General features: G+C 39.5%; 1 protein-coding gene across 6 annotated transcripts in view; it reads left to right on the forward strand.

Annotated features, from left to right (window-relative positions):
• Positions 1–14146, forward strand: part of CSNK1G1 (casein kinase 1 gamma 1) — a 197612-nt gene that overhangs the window by 132409 nt on the left and 51057 nt on the right. The window contains exon 1 of one of the 6 annotated variants that reach the window (XM_047765908.1): positions 7849–8143. The exons of the other annotated variants lie outside the window; for them this stretch is intronic. The gene's annotated coding sequence lies outside the window, so the exon portion shown is untranslated. Of the gene's footprint in view, positions 1–7848; positions 8144–14146 lie in introns of those variants that run through there. 6 annotated transcript variants of the gene reach the window in all.

The raw sequence follows: 14146 nt of genomic DNA on the forward strand, positions 1-14146 counted from the left end.
CCAAGAACAGTATTTTTAAAATGTGAAACTCTCAGAGTTCCTGTTGTAGTGCAATGGAAAAGAATCCGACTAGGAACCATGAGGTTGTGGGTTCGATCCCCGGCCTCACTCAGTGGGTTAAGGATCCAGCATTGCCGTGAGCTGTGGTGTAGGTCCAAGATTCGGCTTGGATCCTGCGTGGGTGCAACCTTAAAAAACAAAAAAAGAAAAAAAAAAGTGAAACTCTGAAACTGTGTGTAATGACTGAAAAATTATTACATTCTTTCCCTCGGAATATCAAAGTTTTACGTTTTCTCCTCTGGCTAAACCAAATATGTTCAGTTTTGTCTTATTTTTGCTTCATTCATTGTTTCATTGCTGTTTTAATTTTTTCAAAGCACAAAGGGATATTGTGCATTGGACAAAATTATGCTTTTGCTTTCAAATGTAACTTTGTATGGGTTGTTCTGAGTACACAAAATTAGAAGTAAGGGACTGAGAAATGGACTCTAGACTCCCTGGGACTTGCTTGCCCTTCTGGTAGCTTCAGTATTTGTTTGGTACATGTGCCAGCTTCACACAAAAGAGCAACAATATTTAATCATGGTAATTAAAGACTTGTAAGCCTTGTATTCAGCAGATGAAAGCACCCTGTGAGTTGTAACCATCTTTTTAATTGTCTTATCATTTTCTTCAGCCATCACTGTTGCGTTCATTGTATTATAGTCACCATGGCTAAGTCCCAAACTTATTTTCCTGTTATGGGAATGTTTTGGGTTTCCCTATGCTCTCAGTGTTCTTTGACTTAAGAGAGTATATACGTTGTCAATTTAAAAATTTCCCAGCCCACAAGTCTTTTATTCGTACACCTCCCAGTTGTGCTTTTGTCTTAACACCCAGGAACAAGACTTGCTGGTGACAAGTTTGGGGCAGAGATGGCCACAGCCAAGTGGCCTAAACAGACAGGAGACCTGAACTTAAGAGAGGGACAGTATGAGCGGGAAGGTGCATAGTTAGATATGGACTAGTCACATGATAGGGGCCCAGTGTGTGCTCTGTAATTAAATAAAAGGTAAATAAACTGGAACCAAGCATGCAGCTGATAGGGCAGGAGAGAGGGGAGAGGGAATGAGTCAGCAAGGGCAGGAGCAAGTGAAAGAGGGTGGTGAGAGGGGTGAATAGGCAAAGGGCAGGAAAATAGGGCACTAGATGCAGAAATGAGAGTGCAAGTGATACAATCTCGTTGAGGCCTCTGATTTAGCCAGAAGAGCAGTAGAGTTGCCTTCTGTTACTGTTTTCAGAGTTAGCTATTTTTTAGGAACAGTGGTTTTGAACAGTAGCTTTGACATTTTTAATGAAAGTGCTAGAGTAGGTTATGGTAAATTCCCACCACTTCACTTGGCATTTGGAAAAGCCTAACTGTAATATATGAACAGATAATATACTCATCTCTTTGCTTCTGGAGCCTTCTTAATTATATTTAGAGATCGTAAAGGTGGTGTAGGAACTTGTCTTGCTCTGGTTAAACATTTAATTCCACTTCCAGCAACCTGCCTGGGAAAAAATTCTCAAGGGCTCTAGGAATATATATCATATCACCGCTGATCTAAGCCTGAGCTACGATGTCTTGGCTTTCCAGCAGCTGTTCTAATCTGTGAATGACTATTCTGATTTGGCTTTCTTGTAATCTTCAAATTAAAAAAGGCAACAATAGGAGTTCCCGTCATGGCTCAGCGGTAGTGAACCTGACTAGTATCCATGAGGTTGCGGGTTCGATCCCTGGCCTCGCTCAGTGGGTTAAGGATCTGACATTACCGTGAGCTGTGGTGTAGTTCGAAGATGCAGCTTGGATCCCAGGTTGCTGTGGCTGTGGTGTAGGCTGGCAGCTATAGCCCCGATTTGACCCCAGCCTAGGAACTTTCATATACCGCTGGTATGGCCCTAAAAAGCAAGGGGTGGGGGGAGTCAGCAAGATACTTATTGACATTTCACAGTGTAGCAAAGCCCAGGTAAAATCTCACTGGGAATAGAAAGCAACTGAACTTAAACAGCCACTAGATTCTCTATATAGTTATTTCATTTTTTCCCATTTCGAGCACAGGGAAGTTTAGTAACTTACTTACTCAGGGTCATACAATGGGAAGACCTGAGCTGGGAAAGTGTTTGTCACATATTTTTGAACGGACTTTTATCTCATGTCTATACCCATCAGATGCCTAGGGCCTTCTACTTATCCTTTACCATTTAATTGTAATAGGGTGATGGAAGATCATTGTAAAAGTCTTCAATTGAAGCAAAGGCCAAGAACTTTTCCCCAGTGAGAGTAGGATTTCCTGTTTCATATGGTGCCCCCAAATTCCATGCCTTTGTTACCTCTGAAATCTTTTATGGCCTTCGATTGAAACATTTATTTCCAAAGTAAATTAATGATTTGTTGAATACATATGCCATGTGTGCAACTGAAGAGCTCGGAGCTGCCTTACGCAAGCCATTTTCACCTATTGAAATTTTTATGCTATGAACAAAGAAAGTATTCATAGAGCTCATTGGGCTTTGCAGTTTTGAAGTTTCTGGGAGGGAATGGTATTATACATCATCAAAAAAGATAGGAGGTGCTGGTTGGTACCAGAAAAAGAGCTTTGAATCTAGGCAGCCGTTAAATTAACAGGAACATGGTTCTGCTTCAATAGAGGAATAACACATAGATCCAAGAAAATCCTAAGAAAGCATGAGATTGGCAAAACTTTCCTTTAGTGTAGTGAACTTCCTTGGGAGTCATTATAAACAGGCTGGGAAACACAGGAAGCAGTGCACAGAGAAATAAAAAATAAGAACACCTGAAGACATGCTGGAAAGATGGGAATTTTACTTAAAATAGAAGTGAATCATGTAACGAGTAGTTATGAACAAATAATATGCATCAACTTAGATGTTCAATAGTTAGGAATGCTTTAAGGAATTGAGAAAAAAAATTTTTTGGTCTTCAGTTGGGCAGAAAGTTTTCATAACAAGAGAAGAAAGGAGGAAATAATGAAGTTGGTAAAATAAAGTGAAATGTATACCACTAAATTCAGGGAAAACATCTTAATTAGTATAAGTGGACAGCCTTCAAATTACATTTTGAGGACTGTGGAGATTTAGACACTTGCCATGTCTACAGGCAGTGTGAATAAGTGCAGACAGCCCAGGATGGGAGCAAGGTTTTCCCACTGTTTTTCTGTGTCTTATTGTGAACCATGGGCCTCCTTTGTGCCTCATTTTCCTTATTCGTACAGCAAGAAAACCTTCCTTTCTTACGGAGCTTGCAAACCTTTTGGAATTGAATTCAGTAAAGTCTGTAAAGACCTTGAATTCTTAAGGGAAAGTGCTATGTAAACACAAAGCAGTATTGTTTTACATTGAAACTGAAGATCTAACTTTCCTATAGAGATGGAAATATCCTATTTACATTTCTCATAGCTTTGAAAAATATCAGAATGAAGAGATAACATTTCATTTTTGAGGAATTTTTGAAGGATTCTCAAGAAATAGTGACTTAATGTTTCACAGTCCTTTCTCTGGCTTAATAGAGCAGAATTCTGCTTTGGTAAGTCCATCACATCTGTGAGCTTGAGGGAGATGTCTGATTCTTTCAGATGAGCTGAATGGTCACGTTGAAATAGTTTTGCTCACTAAGCCTCCTTGGTGAGAATGAACACTTTGACTTCCAAACTCCACAGCCTTTTCATGCCAGTTTGGAGGGGCCAGCTTGGCCACAGCCATTTTTTATACTACCTGGAAAAGGGTGCTAGAAAAAAAGATAAAATTGCCATACTTATTTTTGTTCTGTAAAATGAACTTTGAAACTATTATGCAAGGACTAGGCCAAGGGATTCGTTAATATTTGGTCCTTGTCATAATTGAATTCTCAAAGGAAGTGGTGTTACCAGTGAGGAATTACTGAAACATCACACGTAAGGTTTATCACAGTGGTCTGTGAGAATATTAGTGAATATCATTATCCCCTCAAATGAAAGACATGTATAACTGGGCTTGGTCCTGCCTTCACTGTGAAAGGTAAGATTTCTTATGAAGCCAGATAGTGTAAAGGAACAGATACTATCTTAGGCTTTCTGGACCATTTGTCTCTATTGCAGCAATTCAGCTCTTGTTGTCTATATTCAGCTTTTATTGTCCTTGTAGCACAAACTTAGCCATAAACAGTTTATAAATAGATGAACCCGGAGTTCCCGTCATGGCGCAGTGGTTAACGAATCCGACTAGGAACCATGAGGTTGCGGGTTCTGTCCCTGGCCTTGCTCAGTGGGTTAACGATCCGGGGTTGCCGTGAGCTGTGGTGTAGGTTGCAGACGAGGCTCGGATCCCGCGTTGCTGTGGCTCTGGCGTAGGCCGGTGGCTACAGCTCCGATTCAACCCCTAGCCTGGGAACCTCCATATGCCGAGGGAGTGGCCCAAGAAATAGCAACAACAACAACAACAACAACAACAAAAGACAAAAGACAAAAAAAAATAAAAATAAAAATAAATAGATGAACCCTATCCCAGTAAAGATTTATTCATGGACACGGGAATTTAAATTTTATGTAATTTTTACATATTACGAAATATTCTTCTTTACATTTTTTTTTTCCAGATATTGAAAAATGCAGAAACCATTCTTAGTTCTCTAATCGTATAAAAGGTAGGCAGGGCAGATTCAACCTAAAGGCCATACATAATTTGCTGCTCTCTGCTCTAGCATGACAGTGACCAAAACTCCTTATTCCTTTTTTACACTCAGTTCAGTTTGCATAACATAGGAATTACCTCAAGGAAGTAAATGCTACTCCTAAGTTGTTGTAATGAGGACTTAGAGAGCCATGTTCCTCACTGTGGACTCGCACACTGTAATGTGCTGCTGGACTCTAAGCCTTTTAAGGGCAGAAGCATCTTTTATTCATTATAGTATTACTTGCATATCACTTAATCTAAAGAAGAGACTCAACAAATGCCTGTTAAATTGATGAAACCTCAGTATAGAAACTCTTCCAGCAGTCTTTTTTCACTGGCAGTGAAATCACCAAGTTGCAGCTTCTTTCTTTTATGTGTACACTCTCTTCTTCTAACTCTCGGCTTCTGTATTTAGTTCTGCCAGCAATTCTTGATAAACTGTATTGAGGAAGCAGAATAGAGATACAAATCAGTAATTGTGGATGTTAGAAAGAAGTCCCCCCATTTGGCATACAGAGACATATATATTCACTATACAAACTTAGGGCATCAAGAACTCTATGGCAAAAGTTCTAGAATTTAAGCCCTTTGGTAATATTTAGCATCCCCAAAGCTGTGGAATACTTTGGAATGAAAGGAATGAGTCACTAAAGTGAATTTCCCCAGAGGATTATTAGAAGGTGAAAGCATGTATCTGCTGCTTTTTGTAAAACTTAATTCCTGGAGTTCCCTGGTGGTTCAGCAGGTTAAGGATCTGGCATTGTTGCTCTTGTGGCTCAGGTCACTTCTGTGGTGCGAGTTTGATCTCTGGCCTAGGAATTAAGCTGCTGGTGCAGCCAAAAAAAAAAAAAAAACTCCAAAAGCTTAATGAATTTCTTTCCAGTGTTGCTCAGTGTCATTGTGAGATAGAATTTTCCTTAAATTCTAGTTATAACTACTGAAAGATAGATAATGCCCCACAACGACTATCAAAATAATAATCCAGTTGCTAGCTAACAAGCTCTTTTGTATTTATAGAATGTAACTTATCTATAAGCTTACAAAAATCAACAAAAAAAGAGTTTTCGTCCTGGTGCAGCAGAAACAAACCGGACTAGGAACCATGAGGTTGAAGGTTCGATCCCTGGCCTCACTCAGTGGGTTAAGGATCCGGTGTTGCCATGAGCTGTGGTGTAGGTCACAGACACAGCTCAGATCCGGCCTTGCTGTGGCTATGATGTAGGCTGGCAGCTGGAGCTCTGATTCAACCCCTAGCCCGGGAACCTCCATATGGCGCAGGTGTGGCCCTAAAAAGCAAGAAAAAAAAAATCAATTTTTAGTGGTTGTGACCAATATTTTCATCTTTTTTCAATGACTCCTAAGTAAGTAATTTATATTCCACCTAGCTCTCTACACCTCTGCACTCTTCTGTGCTTTTAACAGTCTGACACACAACTTTTCTCTACATTTTCCTCTTTATACTTTATATTGCTTTAACTTTTCTTACTGACCTGTAGTAGTCTCTTACTAATAATTACTTTTGTCATAATACAAGGAGATGAAGTTTTCACTAGCAAAAACTGAGCATCAGCTGTGATCATAGCACTATGCTGAGCAATTTTAGGGCCAAAGTTATAGGTAATATGGCCTGTGTCCATTGGAAGGAAAACTTAATGTTTATTGAACTTTCAAAATGTTTATTGTAAGACATTGTTGTGCTACTCTCAAGGAGCTTATTACTAAGGCATGTAAATAAGCCACACTAAGACAGCAGAATGTTATTTAAGTTACATATTCGTTTTAGGGAAGTTCTGAAGGCAAAAAAGTTTCCAATGATGGAAAACAGGGAAGTCTTTATAAAGAAGGTGGTGGTAGCTATGGGGCTGAATTTTCAAAAAGCAGAGTGATTTACTTGGACATTTTCAAATGGAAGGGTAAAGAAATCTTTCCAAGAACAAAAGAAGCTAAAGCCTAGAGGCAGGTATTTGTCTCTTCATGCATTTATTAAAGAGATGTTCGCTGAGCATCCCACTTGGGTTAAGTACTGTTCTGAGCTAAAGCCCTGGGGATACAGTGGTGACTAAGAGTATGCATGTCCCCTAACTTATACTCTTAAAGAGAGACAACCTGTGATTGGCTCCAGGTGAGCAGAATCAGCAGTTCTGGAGAGTTTCAGAGGAAGGAGGGAGTTGTGGGCTGAAGAAGAGCTTCTTGGTCTGGGTCATGGAGATTGCTAAGTACAGGACCTCTTGTCTGTTCCATTTTTGTATGTAAGCCAGTCTCTCTCATATCTTTCATACTCCTTTCAAGGCTGAACCACTAGCCACATGTACTTACTGAGCATCTGCAATGTGGCTAATCTGAATGTGCTCTAAGTTTAAAATACAAACTGAATTTCACAGATTTAGTATCCCAAAAAAGCATGTAAAATATCTCAATAATTTTTCAATTGTTGAGGATCCAGGGTTGCTGTGAGCTGTGGTGTAGGTTGAAGAGGTGGCTCAGATCTGACATTGCTGAGGCTATATATAGGCCAGCAGCTACAGCTCCATTACATCCTTAGCCTGGGAAGGGCGGCCCTGAAAAAACAAAAAAAAAAATTTTTTTTAATTGATCATGCTGAGGTGATGATATTTTGATATGAGTTAAAACCTGTTATTAAACTTAATTTTACCTGTTTCATTTTACTTGTAAAATGTGACTTCTAGAAAATTTTAAATTAAATTCATGGTTCTCTTTCATGGCTTGCGTTATTATTTCCATTAGTGCTGTTTAATGCAATGCTAGGGTGTTTCTAGTACATGCTTAGTCCTACTATTAAAGCAGTCCTAAGGCAATATGGGTGTACAGTCCTCAGATAAAATCCTTATTTTCCCTTTATTCGTTTGATCTTTTTTTTTTTCTCTTTTCCTTTTAGGACCATATCTTTGTCATATGGAGTTCCCAGGCTAGGGGTCAAATTGGAGCTGTAGCTGCTGGCCTGCACCACAGCCACAGCAATGCCAGATCCGAGCTGCATCTACGACCTACACCACAGCTCACGGCAATGCTGGGTCCCTAACTCGCTGAGTGAGGCCAGGGATAGAACCCAAATCTTCATTGATACTAGTCGGGTTCATTACCGCTGAGCCACATAGGAACTCCTCATCTTCTTTTTATTTCTTAAGATATCTCTGCCCTTTCAACTTTGTTAATAACCTTTTGCCGTAATTTTCAGAAACATTTGCTTAACCAATAGGTGATTCAGAATTAAAAGGAACTCCAGGTGAGAGCAAAATAGCCTCAGTTTTTCTAATTTCAGAGAGCTGTTATCCTGCTTTTGTCTCTGTGCTTTTGCTACCTATATGCTTGCTGCTCCCTCAGCCACCAAGATTCACTCTCCCTACTCCAGCCCAATCAGCTTCCTGACTCCATCCTTCAAGACTCAAGTCTGTGTCCCTGCCCTGTGAAGCCTTCCCCAACCCCTTCAGTCAAGGTTAGAAGCCCCTCTTTATTGTTTTCTTGGCACTCTGTTCTTACTTGTGATGTTTGATGAATGGACAAACTGATCGCCAGACATTTTAAACATAATTGAATTTGAAACTGGAAGCAGGGACATTGCAGCATTTATTCCTTAGATTAAATAAAAATCAGGAAGATAAGTGAGTTCACTATGCTTCCTTGGACGTCTTTGGGCCTCCTCAGTGACCAGAATTATAAGGTCATCGTGAATGTTCCACCAGGTCTCATCTGTTCTAACTGAAGAGTTATTTGCGTGAAAGCTCAGATGAGAAAAGAATGGCAGGCTATGGCATCTGTTCCATTGAGCAGTTTTGTGGCAAGCCGCTTAACTTCTACTTTCCCATTTAGAAAATGAGCATAACGCTTGGTACTTTACTCTCCTAGGGCTATTTCGATGCTTAAGAGAAAGGATGTTAAGAGAGTTCAGTAACAGGGGACACTCTGCTTCTATGCTGTGATTAGACTATGTGTCTTAGTGGGTTTGATTGTATTTTTTTCAATAAGGAGACTTCTGGAATCAATTTGTTAAATGAGTCCAAAGTTAATGAAAATATATGCTTATCTGCTTTTTATACTTTCTGTATTAATCTAAACATATACCATGTTGCCCTCTGAATTCCTAAATGATGCATTTAATTTCTTAGGCTTGATTTAAAGATTGACTACTTGGTAGTTGTATGAGAAAAATGCTACTAATGCATTCCTAATAGAATCTTACCTGTGCTTTTGTAAGGAAAATATTACTCTTTCTTTATTACTTAAATTCATAATCGATCAACATCATCAATATCTTGTGATTGTTCGTTAAGTCCATACTTAGACTACGTTTTACTGAATCTTTATAGAATTGGTTAATCTCCTATCAAAGTAATGTGACCTGGAAGTCCTTGCTGCCACTGTAGATGTCCATGGACTTTTGGGCACAGATAGGTGCCCAAAACTCAGGCTCCCTCAGTTTTAGGGAGCAATTAGTTATATAGGAGAAGGGGTAGTTTCTATTTTTATTACAAGTTTGTTCTTGGGCTATGTCAGTATTCAAAGGTTAGGGGGAGGCAGTCTCCTTTGGGATGTGGATAATGGTTTTGAGTAGGGGATAGGGGAAAGTTGTAAAGAAACATCCTGTGACAATTGACTATTTAAGTTTAACTGGTCTCCTAGGAAGCTCACTGTTGGCAGAGGGGTCAGCCTTCTACATTGTAAGTCTGATTAGAGTTTTGGCGGCATCTAGCAAGTCATGTCTGATTCCCCACCTACGATGTAGTAGAGTAAAGGAGCCTGAAACTGGGAGGCATATTGGGTCTTGACTGTTCCACTTAATGCATGACCTAGGCAAGTCACTTCAGGTGAATTACCTTACCTATAAAATGAGAATAGTAATTCCTATATGTACTTGTTAGTATTAAATGGGAGGACCTATATAAAAATACTTCATAAACTGTAAAGCAGTTTATGGCCGCTGGACTTTTGTGATATGGGTATACTTTGAGTGAAAAATTGTTTAATGTAGCATTGAACAAATAACAAGGAAGGAAGGGTTCTTTTGATTTTGAAATATCAATGATAGTTTGTACGAAAAGCTTGGGGACCTCTCCAGACATGCTGTGACCATGTATGTGACAGGAGATAACCTAGTGCTGGGGCTTTGGGACTAATGAGTAAAGCAGGTTTTGAAAGCTTTTTTTTTTTTTTTTTTTTGCTTTTTAGGGCTGAACCTGAGCCATATGAAGGTTCCCAGGCTAGGGGTCAAATCAGAGCTTCTACTGCCAGTCTAGTCACAGCCACAGCAACTCCAAGCCAAGTCTGCATCCTACACCACAGCTTACTGGCAGTGCTGGATCCTTAACCCACTGAGCAAGGCCAGGGATCGAACCCACAACCTTATGGTTCCTAGTCGGATTCGCTTCTGCTCTACCACGACAGGACGCCTGGGTTTTTGTTTTTGTTTTTAATCCCATAAATTTACCAGTGTTTTTTTGTTTTGTTTTGTTTTTTTCTTTTTGCCATTTCTTGAGCTGTGCCTGCGGCATATGGAGTTTCACAGGCTAGGGGTTGAATCAGAGCTGTAGACACTGGCCTACGCCAGAGGCACAGGAACACGGGATCCGAGCCGCATCTGTGACCTACACCACAGCTCACAGCAACGCCAGATCCTTAACCCACTGAGCGAGGCCAGGGATTGAACCCGCAACCTCATGGTTCCTTAGTCAGATTTGTTAACCACTGAGCCATGAATTTACTCCTAAATTTACCAGTTCTGAGCTGAGTCTTTTTGGGAAGAGAAAGGATCCCCCACCCCATCACTCCCACCCCCAATACACAGTACATTTTAAAGTGTTGTTTTGTTTTGATTTGTTTTTTTAACCTTTGATGCAATCTACTACCGAAGGAACCTGTCCTGTCTTGGACTTTTCTTTTCTGACTCCTTTGCTTAAAGAAAACTTTGAACCTGCTTTGAGGCTCAAGGCCTTTGTAATTGTTTGTGTATATAATAGAGAAACTGTAAAAGCTGGATTTCTGTGGCTCAGAAATTTGAGATTATTCTTTTGCTCTTGCCTTTTCTCACCTTCTCTTTTCCCACCATGCAAATTTGATCTCATGTTAGCAGCATATGTCTAGCAGTATTCCATTTCCCAAGTGAACAAGATGATCGTCAAACATTTTTCATTATAGGTAAAACAAAGTAATCCTGATTCTTTAATTCTGAGTCTAGTTGTTTTTGTTGTTAAACCAGCATTTTGAGTAGATTCATATGTTGAACTGGTTCATATTGTATCAAGACATTTTTCAGAGTCAGAGAAATGAGAGGGACACTTTTTTTTTTTTTGGAAAGAAAAACACGTGTGTATTGTCTCATTTTTGTAATAATATGTCATTTTTATAGAGGTTTTTTTTTTCTTTTCTTTTTTTTTGTCTTTTCTAGGGCCGCTTCCTGCGGCATATGGAGGTTCCCAGGCTAGGGGTCGAATTGGAGCTGTAGCCGCCAGCCTATGCCAGAGCCACAGCAACGTGGGATCTGAGCCAAGTCTGCAACCTACATCACAGCTCACAGCAATGCCGGATCCTTAACCCACTGAGCAAGGGCAGGGATTGAACCCGCAACCTCATGGTTCCTAGTCGGATTCGTTAACCACTGAGCCACTAACCACTGAGCCACAAGCGGGAACTCCTATAGAGTTATTTTCTGAGTTTCAAAGGCTGTACTTTCATTTTCCTCTATCACTTCTTCCTATGGATTGCTATCATGTTTGTCTGCCTGTTCTTTCTGCTTTCTTGTTTAATAGACTTGTTTAATATTTTTATTATTGATACTCCTGATGGTAATTCCCCATATTATCAGTAATTCCCTGGTCTCTCGTAAACATTGAAGAACATTCAGTGGTTGTGCTAGAAGCCACTGCTGTTGATGGGACCAAGGACAGCTTAACTTTGGAGGGAAAACTACCCTATTTCCTTAAAAATTAAAAAAGAAACTATATAAACAAAACGAAAGAAGAGAATTGCTGTAGTCATTATGTCCTTGAAGGTTCTTTCCAGTCCTGACTTTAGAAGACATACACTGATTTTTTAATAGAAATATTAATATAGTTTTTTTTTTTAACATCCAGATCTTAATGGAGGTATGGGACTGATCTGAATTTGCTTCATAGCTAGGTAATTTAGTTTTTCAAAAAGAATGAAAGGCTAATTATTAGGCAGTAATGTGATCAAATTACCAAAAGCTTCAAGGTGGTTCTATTTCAGTTCTCAGCCTGATGTGCATTTAAAAATATCTCTACTTAGAGTAGTTACTGTTCATAATGCATTATGGAATCTTTTTAGGGAACAGCTTGGATGGTAAAGAAGCCATTATCCTTGATTTGTTATATTTAATCCAAGTTTAATCTGTGACAGACTGAAAATTAGCTATAGTGTTGTACACCTCACTTTCTGTGCTATGCAGCTTGATATGTGTGTGGGCCATATGTCCAACAGGATTTATAAGGATATGTAATTTATGGATGGAAAAACTGTTTCGTAGTTCCCTGTGAAAATATACACGATAACATGTACAGTATGTGTATAACCTGCAGTTTTCTTTTTAAGAGATTGAACTTGGGGCTGAAGGTAACATAATGAAATCTGTTGGCAATCCTTTAGAAGAGGAATATTTGGAATCTACTTCTTTAATTTTCAGGCTTTTATGCAGTTGACTAATACATGAGGGAGACCTTATTCATGCTTTAGTTTCAGAGCAGATGAGAGATTATTATACTACCTTAGTTTTTGGAACACCACAGATCAAAGAATTTAGTGCATAACAACCTTGCCTACCTCTCCCACTTCATTCCTTTTACCTCAGATTACTTGTAGGAAGTACCTTGTTTTTCCACATGGGTTGCATTTAAGACTTTGCTCTCATCTCCAATCTTATTAAAGGATTTCACAGTGTGATATTGATTAAAATTTTCTTAAACAGTGGATTAGAGATGGGTCTGCAAAAGAAGAATAAAACATACAATCCAGAATTTCTTCATTTAAATACAGCCCAGATGATAAATCTTTACTATGCAGTAAACTCTGACCAAAGAGACAGACTTTCCTAGTGGACCTGTGTCTGTGTCTTTTATCACCAGCAGTGGCCAGTTTATGGGTAGTCATGTGAAACATGGAACATAGAATAGAACTTGTGTGGGCATCTTTATCTGTACAGATAGTTCTTTTTTTTTTTTTTGGTCTTTTTGCCTTTTCTATGGCTGCTCCCGCGGCATATGGAGGTTCCCAGGCTAGGGGTCAAATTGGAGCTATAGCTGCTGGCCTACACCAGAGCCATAGCAACTCGGGATCTGAGCCGCGTCTGCGACCTACACCACAGCTCACGGCAACGCCGGGTCCCTAACCCACTGAGCAAGGCCAGGGATCGAACCCTCACCCTCATGGTTCCCAGTTGGATTCGTTAACCACTGCGCCATAATGGGAACTCCTGTACAGATAGTTCTAATAAATTGTGGCTACATCTCCCAAGGAGACTTTTATATTCAGCAGCTAATTTTCTGTAATACCTAAGAAACTCTATAAACAGACAAGTCTTTCTTTTCTTTTCTTTTTTTCTTTTTTTGGCTGCACCCGGAGCCTGTGGAAGTTCATGGGTCAGAGATCGAACCTGTACCATAGCAGTGACAAGGCTGAATCCTTAACTGCCAGGCTACCAGGGAAGTCCCAGACAAGTCTTTCAAATGGCCTTAAAATGATTCCTTTCAAAAGGGAGTCCACTTGTTCTCACGTGAAAGAACTGAAAAAGATTAGTCTCTCAGTGTTTTCTGAGTTCTCATATTATCCACAAAAGAAAGCAATGCCCTTCATTTCTACCCTTTAGATAACAGAGTTTTCCAGCTAAGATGCACTTCTGAATCAGCTGTGGAGCTATGCATGCATTCACTACTAGAAATTCTGGTTTGCTAGGTTTGAAGTGAAGTCACTGTATCTGTTTTGTAGTCTTAGATGTTTCTAATAGACACACTTTTAGTTGTATACCACTACCATTTACCACTACCAGCTTACATTTGAATTTGTATCACACATATTCTATATAACATGTAGACAGAATTTCATTGATATTGGTTCTATCTATGGCTTTACAAAGAGGAATCTAGGAGATCCTAGCTATAATGAGAATTTGGAATTTAAAGAGAACCAATCTGAACCCCTCCTCTTTAAAGATGAAAACAGAACAGAGAGGTGAAGGAATTTTCAGAATTGGTAGTAGAACCATAGGTAGATCCAAGACTGATTTAAAGTCTTTCAGCACTAACATCTTGGACTTAGTCCATCTTTGAGAAAGGCTTCAAAGCCACTCAGTAATCTAGACATCGTCTTAAGTATCCCAGAGCCTGACAGGGTATTATAAAAGGAGCAAAAATGCAGCCAGCAGGATCTCCTCACATCTTTGAAGTTACTAGGCAGGAGTTACTAGTGACATTACTCATAGTTAGAAATTAGA

Source organism: Phacochoerus africanus, chromosome 2 (assembly GCF_016906955.1).
Source record: "Phacochoerus africanus isolate WHEZ1 chromosome 2, ROS_Pafr_v1, whole genome shotgun sequence".
NCBI lineage: Eukaryota > Metazoa > Chordata > Mammalia > Artiodactyla > Suidae > Phacochoerus > Phacochoerus africanus.